This window comes from Toxotes jaculatrix, chromosome 3 (genome assembly GCF_017976425.1).
Source record: "Toxotes jaculatrix isolate fToxJac2 chromosome 3, fToxJac2.pri, whole genome shotgun sequence".
Classification (NCBI taxonomy): domain Eukaryota; kingdom Metazoa; phylum Chordata; class Actinopteri; family Toxotidae; genus Toxotes; species Toxotes jaculatrix.
In genome coordinates this window covers 28,202,317-28,214,958 of record NC_054396.1, presented here as the reverse complement: position 1 = coordinate 28,214,958, position 12,642 = coordinate 28,202,317, and the positions used below count along the sequence as shown (strand labels likewise).

Below are 12,642 nucleotides of genomic sequence, written 5' to 3'. Positions count from 1 at the left end.
TCTATGCACACACGTCTATTCACACCAGCTCGGAGGGTCTTTGTGGGACAATGATGATTTGGCAGCTTCTAAATTGTTATGCAGAAATAACAGTAATGTGATTGCAGTAAGGCCATGTGTGTGTGTGTGTGTGTGTGTGTGTGTGTAGGTCAGACTGATGACCGGTGTCAGGTCACTGTCAGAGGTCTGTCTTGCTCCCTCCTGTCACTCTTTCTCTCTGGCATGGACTCACAAACACACAAACACATGGTCTGACAGAATCTTGGCTGGCATTAAACTGACACCAGGCGCTGAGCCAGACGGACGCCAACCTCTCCAGCCTCCAGACTGCCTGGATGTCTGCGCCACGATAGCAAGAAGAGGGAGGGAAAGACAGAGGGAGGATTGGGGAAAACAAAAATAAATCAATAAAACAAAAATAAAAAAAAGAGGATGGACACACTGCAGTTGGTCCAGTTTGGAGTGGGAAAGCTCGTCTGTTACAGTTGTTGATTTGGGTAAAACAGCTGTTTCTGGTGAAGCAGAAGCAGACAGGCTGACGTCTGATTTCCTGGCTTGGATCTACTCTAATAATTCTTTTGAAACTAAAATGCATGGTGTGAACTGTCATGGTGTGAAATGACAGCAGGTGGGGCGAATACAGGACTCTGTCAGCCTGAACAAGATAAAACCATCATGGAGGTCAACAGTCCACCTGCAGGGTGTGCGTGTGTGTGGTGCTCTGGAGACCACAGCTATGTGGGCCAAAACTGTGTTCATTATAGCTCTATGAAGGGAGGGAACACACATCTGCTGCATCCTGGACTGTTTCTGTGATGAACACAGACACACTCCCTGCATCCAGAGATGGCACTGAGCTCACATTAGCATGAGACAGTGAATCTGTATGTGCGCCTTTTTAGAAATGATCGCATGTGGTTTCAGCATGTGTGTCCCTGGGCCACAGTTTGGTTAAATCTGTGTGTTTGTACTAACACAGACCTACACCACACACAGTAAAGAGTTTGGTACAGACACAAGCAGAGCTCCAAATGGCTGAGCAGAGGGGCGGCTTGACATAATGTTCAAGGCCACTCGTGTGGACTGCAGGGACCGTTTTGGACAAAAGAACACATGGGTGGACAGTATAAGGCTGTCTGGAATGAAGACAAACCACAGGCTTGTGTGCTTGTATGTTTGTGTGTGCATGTGCGTGTGCGTGTGTGTGTGCGTGTGCGTGTGTGTGTGTGTGCCTGGAGGGCAGCAGACATCATGGAAGGCTAACAGCATCCATTACTGCTGCATTAAGCCTTTTGTCACATGGGAGGGAACACATACTGGTGTTATTGGGCTATTTATTTGATTAACATGCATAGTCTCCCACCCCACTTACACAAACACACAAACAAAAACACACGCACACATATATACAGAACGAGAGTCTAAAAACATTATCTTTCTAATTTTCCTCATAAAGAACAGAAGAGAAGCTGTAACTTCTTGGTTCTGTTTCAGAAGGGAAATGTTTAAAATGATATTTAATGATGATACTCATTAAATATTTCCATTTTTAACAGGCTTCAAGGAACAACAAAAACAACTGCTGTAAAAAAAAGTTTCCAGTTTTAACATTAAGACTTTTCACATTACAACCAGATAATTTTCATGTGATTGTAATGTTCTCTTGTCCCAAATAAATCTGTATATACAAGAAACTTCTCTTGCTAAAACAGCACTTTGTCTTTTTTCACTTATTTTTTCATTATAACACAAAATTGTTGTTGCAGCGACATACAGACGAAAATATTCTTGTTATAATGAAAACAGTTTATGTTTCGCATGTGTCATGGTGGCAGCAATACAAATTCTATGGTTCAAATTCTGGTTGTAGAAGTTTTGAATTGATCTTGCAATATCGATATTAATCCCTAGGAATATGTTTTTTTTTGTTTGTTTGTTTGTTTTTTTTTAATGAAGATCGATGAGAGAAAGTTTGCAAAGGTAGATTTGCATTTAAGTTTCAGAAGCTGGACTTTTCAAAGTGTAACTGCAGAACTGAGGGTTTTAGCTCCATAACACATAACTGTCTCTCTCTGATGACCATGTCTGAGTCTCTCTCTCCTCCTGACCACATGGCTGATTCCCAAACTTTCCTCTCAGTGAATTCAACAGATGCAGTACTGGTAATATTCAGTACAGCAGATGTTACAGTAGATTTTATGGTTTTGGTGCATGTCTTTGGTTGCTCCCTCCATCCTTGCTATGTTCTCTCTTGCTAACTTATTCTCAACACAGGGTAAGGATTTTGCTAATTAAAATGCAGTTCTGGTGAACTGGGGTAGTGACATTGAATATATCTAAATAATACTGAATCTGACTCTTAATATCATCATATCTAGATAAGGTACAAGGGGGAAAAAGTGTTTTTATTGTGTTATTTGGGCATATTCACACTTAATTAAAAACTCATATTTTTTCTGTTTTCTTAATGAATCTTAAATTTAATTTCAGATACCATTAAACCATTAAGACAACTTAAATTGCAAATGTGGAGATACAATCAATCTTTTCTGCCCACAGTACCCCTACACACACACACACACACACACACACACACACACACACACACACACACACACACACACACACACACACACACACACACACACACACACACACACACACACACACACACACACACACACACACACACACACACACACACACACACAACCTGTTTCTCTGATCTCTCAGGGACTCAACTCCCTCCCTCTTTCAGCCTTTTATAGACTGATTTTAAATTAACATCTGCTGCTACTCCATAAAAAAAATGAACCTGGAGGATTCATTTCAATTAGAATAGAAAAAAAAGGGGGGATGGCTTAACTTCATTTAGAGGGAGATGAACTCTGAAAACTAGGTTGCCCTAGCCACCTGTGAGGAAGCAGAGACAGAAAAACAACTCTATTTAATAAAAAAAAGCAATTTATTCAAGCATTAAGCATTAAGTCATTTTTTTTTCTTTTCAACAATAGCTTGAGATAATTTTCCTCATTTATGGCGCAGCTAAGCTTGGTAAATCATCTCATAACTTGAGAAAGAAATGTCCCTAAATAAATTATATGGACACTGAAAAGAGCCTCGAGTCAGTAGAAACAACAATTAGACAGAAAGGATTTTTCTCACTTTGCTGGCAGACATTTTCATTCTGATGAAAAACCAGATAAAGACTCACTGCAGACAGACAATGCCGCTGTACTGCGGGATTAAAAGATGAAAACGTTTTTCATCTCTTTCCAATCATATTTTGGTTTCTGTAGTGTTCTTTCTCAGATTTTATGCTTGGTGAATAAGGCATTGAATTCACATTTGTGCCACAAAATGACATCTGTACCTTCATCTCTTGAAGCTCTAACTAAGATTACATACGCAGCTGCTTTGCATATCTTTGTGGTAGACTGCAACACTTGTGTAGCATCCTGTTACCTATTCCTGATCTTTCTAATTTTTTTCAGCAGCAGCATATCAAAAGACAATATGACGCCAATGTGACAATGAAAAAGGGATTGTAGTGATGAAACTACAGATAATTGCAATTTGGGCTACAGTGAAAACTACCTTTGTTGTCATGGTAACAAACATGCACTTAAGGGTAAAAGAAACTATGATATATGTTGGTTTCAAACAGGAAATGAACGACAGTCCCCTGTGCCAAAGCCCTGTGTCCAACCTTTAGGTCACCAGGTTGGGAATCAGAACCTTTTGATTACAAGCTTCTCTAATGAAACCATCTGTACCATATGGGAGTGTTTATTCTCTGTGACACTGTGTGGTCGTTTGTTGGGATTAATAAAACCTTCGGGACTCCTATTATATATTTTGGACCAAATCTCATGGGGAACTACAATAAATTCCACTAACGGCACAGACAGATAACTGTGACCATGGCTATCATGGCTGTATTAACATAAAGTACATTCCCTGTCCTCTAATCTGCATAGGTGGGCGTCTACAAGCTCCATAAAGCCCCAGGAAGACTTCAGCACAGCTTTAAGGAGTTGGTATTATATGCATTGGCTCTTCAGTACACACTATACATGCGCCAGCATAATCTGGACCCCCTGTGTGGTACCTTCTCTGGCATTTCTAAACCCTGTAAGCTCCATCACACTCTCACACATGCATACACATTCACAATTAGCCTCCCACTCAGTGCATTCTTTGCTTATGTGCAACTCTACTCAGATGTGTGTATTGACATATTTGGTGTAACATTAATCCCTTTGGCACACCTACGCTGTGCTCTTTGGCTGATTATTAAAATGTCACATCACATTTGGCTTCAGCGTCCAGGACTGACGAGGCTTTGGAGGATTACAAACAGAAGCTGAAACACAACACAAGCAAACATGATGCAATAGCAGGCACCAGTTCAGCTAGGTGAGTGGATACACACACGCATGCCGCACAGATTTACTGTTTACTGTTTGTAGTAATAGGACAGTGACACATTTTTTCATCGTGCTAGTGACTACAAGGTTAAACTGCTGACTTTCAGATTTAACCTTTGGATTCACATTGATGCATTTTGTGTCAAAAATCAGATGTCCTTTTCCAAAAGTCAAGAGTCAGACTGGAACACACACAACCATACACACACACTGCTGGAATCACTGGGACTCACTGGGATAAGTGGCATCATGGTATTCTGTTTCACTACAAAGCCTGTGTAGACACAGTGAAAGTCTTATGTTTCATCTTCCATTAATTATGTTTCTATACAACTATTTTTAAATGAATGAAGCCAAAAATGTATTAATGACAGCAGGTATGACCCACAGGCATCTACCAACAGCAGGAGTCCCTGGCCACCGTCATTGTTACAGTAATAAACACATGGTTAAGGTCATGGAACGGAAAAATACTCAGTGAGGTTTCAGGAAAGATTGAGGTTTGGGTTAAAATAAGATCTTCATGGTTACAACACATGGTTAAGACTGTCGAAAACAACAACATTAACCTTCTAGCAGAAATTATCGGTTCCACTCAGGAAACAAACATCAGTCTCCGGTGTCAATGCCCTGTCTATGTCTATATGCTAGTTTACCTCACTTCCTCTTTCACTTCGGTCATAATTAATATACCTCCTTAAAACAGAAATCACTTCACAATAAAGGAATTATTGGTGACAATAAACTGCTTAAACAACCAACCAAAGGTTTTTTTTTAACAAGAGGACAGTCTCAGTTTAGTTGTATTAATATGTGAAACATAAACCGTTATACTAAGGTCCCAGCTGACTTACACTGTGAAGAATATGTGCTTGCTCTTTTGATTGTGCTGTCGATGTCTAGGATCACTGTCCTGCTGCGTTGTTATAACACTGTAATGTTTGTTTACATGGTAATGTAATGTTTATTAAATGGGTTGCAGGTTCTCCATAGCTCACTTAATCATTAATAAGTACATAAATAAGTACAATTTGAAGTCCTTTAACCTCACTGTCATAGTTTGATTTCAAATCACAGTAGACATACTGTACACGCCAGTGTTTTCTCTAAGAAACTCGAACAACAGCTTCTCGAAAATTTTCCTCACTAAGACCTGTCCTTGTCACATGCATATATTCCACACATGTATGACACACAAACACACTCACAAAGACAGCAGATGCCTGGAAACCTTTCGTGGCCTTGTAATATCTGAGCAGGTTTCAGGGTCTTTGTGCAAAAGCTGTTACGATCTGTCCTCACCCAGTGCCTCTGGCAGGAACACCTTATACACTATGTTCAGGCCCATCTGGAGGGTACACACAAATACACACACAGAGACACACACACACACACACAGACACGGTCACAATACTGATGCGAGTCTGAGGCAGTGCTTTACCTTGAATTCTTTTAGTGGCTGTGCTGCTTCAAAGTGACTGAGCAGGTAGGAGATCAGTGTGTAGCAGACTTTATTTGAAAATTATTGAGTAATGTCAATTACAGACTTACAGAATATAGGGCTAAATGTGGCCATGGTGTGGTAAATTGTCATTTTTCCACACAAAACCAGCCAAGTTAACAATATACTTAGATTTAAAAAAAAAAAGTTTTGTGGTTCAGATTTTGGTTCAGACATTCATGCTCAGACTTGTTACTTCATGCTGTGTTACTCCGTATCGGCTCCAGGTTACGTTCTGTATTGTCCAAAATTACAAACAAAGACCAAAACATTCGTCTTGTTATGTGAAAACACAATTTAACTCAGCTTCAGTGTGAACTAATTGCGCAGTAATAACTGTCGACAAATATAAAAGATGTTCCCTACTGCTGTGTGTGTGTGTGTTCATTAGATTTTAGACCCGGTGCAGCAGCCCTCTGCAGTTCAGAAAGGAAACGTAACAAATACGAGCATCCACAGGAGGCCTGTCAGTAATTGCGTGTTTATGTTTTATACAAAAGCACAGCGTGATGCAAATGTGTGGGAATGTGTGTGCCTGTATAAATGGAACAGGCTGAGTTGGGCTGAACAGGCTTGTGTGTGTGTGTGTGTGTGTGTGTGTGTGTGTGTGTGTGTGTGTGTGTGTGTGTGTGTGTGTGTGTGTGTGTGTGTGTGTGTGTGTGTGTGTGTGTGTGTGTGTGAGAGAGAGAGAGAGAGAGAGAGAGAGAGAGTGAAGGACTGTGTGAGTGTGTGAAGTCATCACACTGCCCAACATGAAGCCAGCATGTTTTCCCTCCTGTGTCAAAAGGTTTCATACAGCAATAATAGACACTGTTGGCCTTGTATTATCACTACTACCCTCAAGGCTCACAGACACATGCGTGCATGTTTTCCTCTCAGAACAAAGAGGCCTGGAAGGGAAAACTGTAACACACAGAAATGAGAATGTAGGACATTTGGGACGAGAGAGAGGCAAAAAGTCAGAAAGAGGAAAACCAGAAAAGACAGGGAGCTGCAATTCTAATTCACTGAAACAACATTCAAACAATTAAGATGCAGTCAGAAACTTACTGACCATCCTTAATTGTGCAGTGTGAGATATCAAACACTGGAGGAAAAAAAAAACTCCACTATAACAACTGATAGGGCAGTAAACTTAAAGTTTAACTCTACAGTCTCAGATTTCTGACTTGGTTTTGGTTTTTAAAGGCAGCTAGCCAACATCAGCACCAAACAAAGCTATTTCAGTTTCTGTGTTAATTTGAAGGAAGTTCATCAACATCCAACCCACAGAGAATTTATGGGACTGTACTCACTTTGTGACAGAACGTGGTGAATCAGGATTTTTATATTCCTAACCTAACCACACTAAAACATTAAGATGACAAGTCAGAAAACAAACAAATAACATTTGTACAAAAATTATACAGCAAATACAAACGAGTGTGCTTAGAAAATACACACGCAATATGCACAGCGACACACTGACACACACAAACACAAGAAGATGAAGATTCTCCCTGTTCTATCAGAGAAATGACACGTTGGAGGAAGAGGCGTGTTTACTGGTGTGTGCTTATGCTTGTCTTTCCTCATCCTTCCACCTATTCATCCACCTATCTGTCCATCCTTTCATCCATCCTTCCCTTTAATGATGTGTGAAGCAGTGTCAGGTGGAGAGGAAGTTAGAAAGCATGTGTTACAAACTGAGGCCCCACAGTTACATGAGGAACTGCTTCCTTACATCGCTTAAAAAATGTGCTGCGTGTTTAATTAATAAAACTACTCAATCTTTTAAATTATCGGTTGATATTTACACTGTGAACAAAGTGCATTTTGTACTATGTCTTACATGTGAAATATGTGTGTATGATTGGTGTACATAGAATACAATAAAAAAAAAAAAACGATCAGCACAGCCACAACAGACTTTTTACCTGTGGTACCTCAAGCTTAAAAATGATAATTGTTGAAAATAAAGGGAAAAAAAAGAAAAAGAAAGAACAGAGAAACACAGACAGATGCTTGGATCATTAACAGAGAGGCATAGGTCATTACCTTCGAAGCTGGAGAGCGACATGGACAGACAGGCTCAGTGAAAAGGTTGATGGATGACATTAACGCAGGGCGGCTCTCACATCAAGCGTTTGTAAATGCAAATGTTTGCTTTGTCTTCATGTGATCTCAGTCCTTGCAATATGTCAGTAAAACGTCTGCAGTGGGTGACGTCTGGATACATTTAACAGTTTAGCCATTCTAAAATAACACAGAGTCACTTTGACCTGTGTGAGATATGTTAAAATGGACAGTAATAAGGCGAGTAAAACTTTTAAAAAGGTTTGTCAGAACATCTCTCTTAACACGTCATTAATCTGCAAATTGATGCTGCAAGATGTTGCACAATCTGAGCCTGAGTCTGAGATATCAGGATCATATTGGTACAAGCATTTATGCTATCTATTATTGGAAAGCTACTGTGTAGTGTGATACACGCACAGAGCCGAATATGATGGAAAAATATGGAGGAGTATATATACTGTAAAAACAAATTATGCCTCAATTTTGCAATGTCAAACACACACACACACAAAAAAAGAGAAAACAAAGTGTTGAGATCTTTCCGTAAAAGTGCTTTTAACTTATTGGCAAATAAATTATACACAGTGACTATGATTACGATAAAAAGTGGGTTGCCATTTTCCCCAGTTAGTTTTCTATTTAAAAAAAAAAAAAAAAACTATGCTGGCATTTCAGGCATTTCAGCAGTGGGTTAATGGGACATGCAGGCCCAGTGAAGAGTTATGTTGCTGTTCCAGCACCATACCAAAATGGCTGCATGCATGTACTAAGGTTATGAAGATGACCTTAATGTGTTTAAATGCTCAACAGGATGGTGAGAAATTACATTTGTCCTCAGGCAGAGAGTGACATATTGCCAGGAAGAAAACTCCTCAGCCCTAGTACATTTGTAGTTGGTATACTGTAGGTAGAATGGCAGCTCAGTAGGTCAGATATGTAGCAGAGTGCAAGCCAACACATAACAAGCAGGTCTATCTGAGTCTTTGACCAGACAGTCTAACTATCAGACAGAACTTATAGTTCTGTCTGTCTCTATTTCTTCCCAGCACAGGCTGTTAAACAGCTGACAAATAACAGGGCTGTGGAATCAGTTTAGACAGCAGGAAAAATAAAGAGCGTGAGTGGAAATGATTACTGCTGCGTTTCTGAGATGAAGGAATTGATTTATCATTTCATTTTTTATGCCTGTTTGCATGCGTTCGCCTCAGAGTATCTCATCTGCATTTCACTTTTCATCTCTTCACTCCCTTCTCTCTCTCTCTCTTTCTTTTTATTCATGTTTTCTATTTTTGGTCTCTGAGCTTTGTCTCCCACTTTCCTATTTTTCTGGATACTGACAATGGTCAATGGAAACTGAGCACAAGATAATGAGACTGAGACATGAGGTTGTGTGATTTCCCCATGGCCACATTTTTATTACTGAACATATCAGTGAAATGTTCAGAGAGTATATTTGTTTTTGGCCAAAATATTCGATCTTGCGGTACAGGATTGATGTGTGGTGACTACAGCACTATACTAAACCTTTTTATGGTTATGTTTAGACTCTCACAGCACTTTGTTAAGCTTAGGGAAAGAACCTGGTCTGGTTTAATACAGAAAAAGTTCAGTTTATTTACATTTAAATCAAAACCACAATCTTTCTCTAACCTCGACTAAAGCGCTTCTGTTTCCTGAAATTAACCACAGACAAGACTGTGGATGTGAACTCTGGTCTCTGGTGTGACAGACAGGCATGTCGTAGACCCACCATCCACCCCAACTGCATCACCTACATCACTGAACAAATATGCACCACTCCTAATTCTCGTAGCTGCACAAACAAAAAAAAAGTGCAGGTACTAGACAAATGTGAGACCCGTCATGCATCTGAATCTTGTGGAAATTGATAATGGAACAAGAAAATGGACAGAACTAAGGGAAATGGTTTAGGCATTCTGGCTGAATGCACCACTGATTCCTTCAGCTTATCACTTTTCATTCCTGCCTCTTTAAGTCTTTGCTCCAACCTCCTCCTCCACATGTTGTCTCCACCTTTCCCCTACTTTTAGCTTTGATTTCCACTCCATCTCCCATTTCTATTTTCTTTTCTTCCCTGCTCTTTGCCAGGTCTTCCTCTCCACCACATCCTGACTCATACACCATGTTCGCTCCATTTCCTCTCTTCCATCTTCTTCCCATTTCAGCATTTCCCTCCCTCTCCGCTCTTTTTTCTACCCCACAATCCCAATCCTCTGAAATGAATGAGTAACCTGGTTCCAATTCTCATCCTCAAGCCTCTCTCTGGGATGGCATTTAAACTGCAGAGTGGGAACACACACACACTCGCTCCTGCTGAGTATGCAGACAGCAACTTTTGATTCTGCACAGCTACAACATGTGATATCACACACAGGGAAGTACCACCAAACATGCACAAAAACAAAGAATATTCCCTTACCACATTTTTCTGTGCAATCCAACTGTGAAGGGAAACGGTGCTCCACGCAGATCAGTCTCCAGGCAGAGGACAGGGCTGGAAAACGAGAGGCAGAGATTAAAAAACGAAGAAGAAAAGGTAAAGAGAGGACAAAAAGGAAGAAAAGATCAAGTTGAATAACAACTATTATGTCAGAATATCATAATATTAAAGCAATATATGACACTATACAAAGTCCCTGTACAAATACCTCCTGAAATTTAAACAAAAATGTATAAAAAAAAAAAAAAACACACACACACACAATCATTAAAACATTTAAAAGCTTTGCTAGGTTTATATGAAATGCATTTAAACTTTCATTTGTCTCTTTTGATATAACCTCACAAACACTTCACAAGGAACATGATACTCATACTCAGTAGGGTCACCTACTGATGGAATCTACTGGATTCAGACCTAGTGACCAGGGGAGGCCACTGTAGTTCACTGAAACCACTGTCATGTTCATGAAACCAGTTTGATATGACTTATACATGTAGCCATTATCATGCTGTAGCCATGAGAAGATCGTAAATTGTGGGCATGAAGGGATAAACATGATGAGCAGCAACACCCAGAGAGGCTGTGGCATTCAAACCATGACTGACTGGTATACATGAATGATGTCAGGACTCAACAGATCACCAGAATTACCAGCTGACATACAGTCGAGGATCCTGTAGGAAATTCCCTGCATTAGGCACCAAGCAGTCAAAAGCCAAGCAGGCCTTTGACTCTTTGGTGCCTAATGCCGAGAAAGGCCAAGCAGGCACAGATTTACTTTACATAAAAATAAGGGGGACAAAAACAACCTTAACACTCAAAAGCATGCCAAAAAATACAAATGAAAATAAGCAATCTTAGTAACTAACTGCATCCTTAAAAGAGGGGAGCCAAACAGAAATTTGGAGGGAAATCAAACAGAAATTTGGAGGGAAACACTGGTAACAACTTAACTTCAACTCAGACCATTAAATACAAGAAAAAACCACACTGATAATAACTAAAGCTCGATACAAAGACACATGATTAGTTGCAGATAAGTTTCCTTACTTGTTTTTGGTTTTTGGGGGGTTTTTGACTGACTGTGTCTGCTGCATCTGTCCTCCTTCCTGGTTTGGCCAAAAGAGGTGGCCAAGGGTGGAGCCCAGTTAAATACAGAGGCCCATGAATTGGACCAGACCATAAGCGACATCAGCATAGGGGGGTGCCAATGTTGCTTGTGGCCTGGTCCAATTCATGGGCCTCTGTATTTAACTGTGCTCCACCCTCAGTCTCCTCTTTTGGCCAAACCAGGAAGGAGGACTGATGCAACAGATACAGTAAGTCAAAAACAAACAAACAAAAATGTGTTAATGCAACTTATCTGCAGTGATTGATTGTAGGAATATGGTTTACAGCTACAATGTAGTTTCAAAATGTAGGAATAAACAAAATTCTACATTTTGAAACTGTGGATGTAACTTAAATGACTGGAAAGAAAACTAAGACAGACTGTGGCAATGAAGTGAGAGAGTATGTGAAACCATGAACCTGTTCTCTGGGTTTGAATGCCGTGTGTGCTGAGACTGGATGAATATTACCATATTTCAGTTGTGTGGCTTTGGATACAGCCATGACTGATTCATGCCTCTGATGCCAAATTCTGACCTGACCATCTGTGAGCCTCAGCAAAAATCCAAACCACCATCATCAAACACACTCAAATCTGAGATATCAATAGAGAAACACTTTACCACTTGGACATCATACATGTGTAATGTGAGAATACCATAGATCACCAGAGTTATCCGTTGACAAACAGTTGAGGATTCTGTGGGAAATTCCCTGATACCCAAACCCCATCACAAAGGCATGGTGGCCAAGTGGCAAGGCGTTGGTCTCGTAAACCAAAGATCATGGGTTCAATCCCCATCCATGCCTTTTATGTTTATCTGTTTCTCATAGGTTTAAGGTACCAGTATGATACAGTATTTGTCAGGTGCTTGTACAGTCTTGTTCTCACTGAAATTTGCTCTCTATTAGAAACTGCACTTTGGGTGAAAACAAAAACAAACTCTGAGTAACAGTTTGTAGGCTCATATATATTTTGGTTAAGGCTGAGTTATACATAATATTGAATAGAACCTTGCTACCAAATACAAGAGCTTCAGCCATTGCCTTTTTTGTTTGTGTAATAGCATACAGAAGTT

At 40.0% G+C, this 12,642-nt stretch overlaps 1 non-coding gene across 1 annotated transcript; it reads left to right on the top strand.

Moving 5' to 3' along the window:
* The first annotated feature begins 12,301 nt into the window (after positions 1-12,301).
* On the top strand, positions 12,302-12,373 carry trnat-cgu. The gene has a single exon. It is a non-coding gene; the product is annotated as a tRNA-Thr (tRNA).
* The last annotated feature ends 269 nt before the right edge of the window (positions 12,374-12,642 follow it).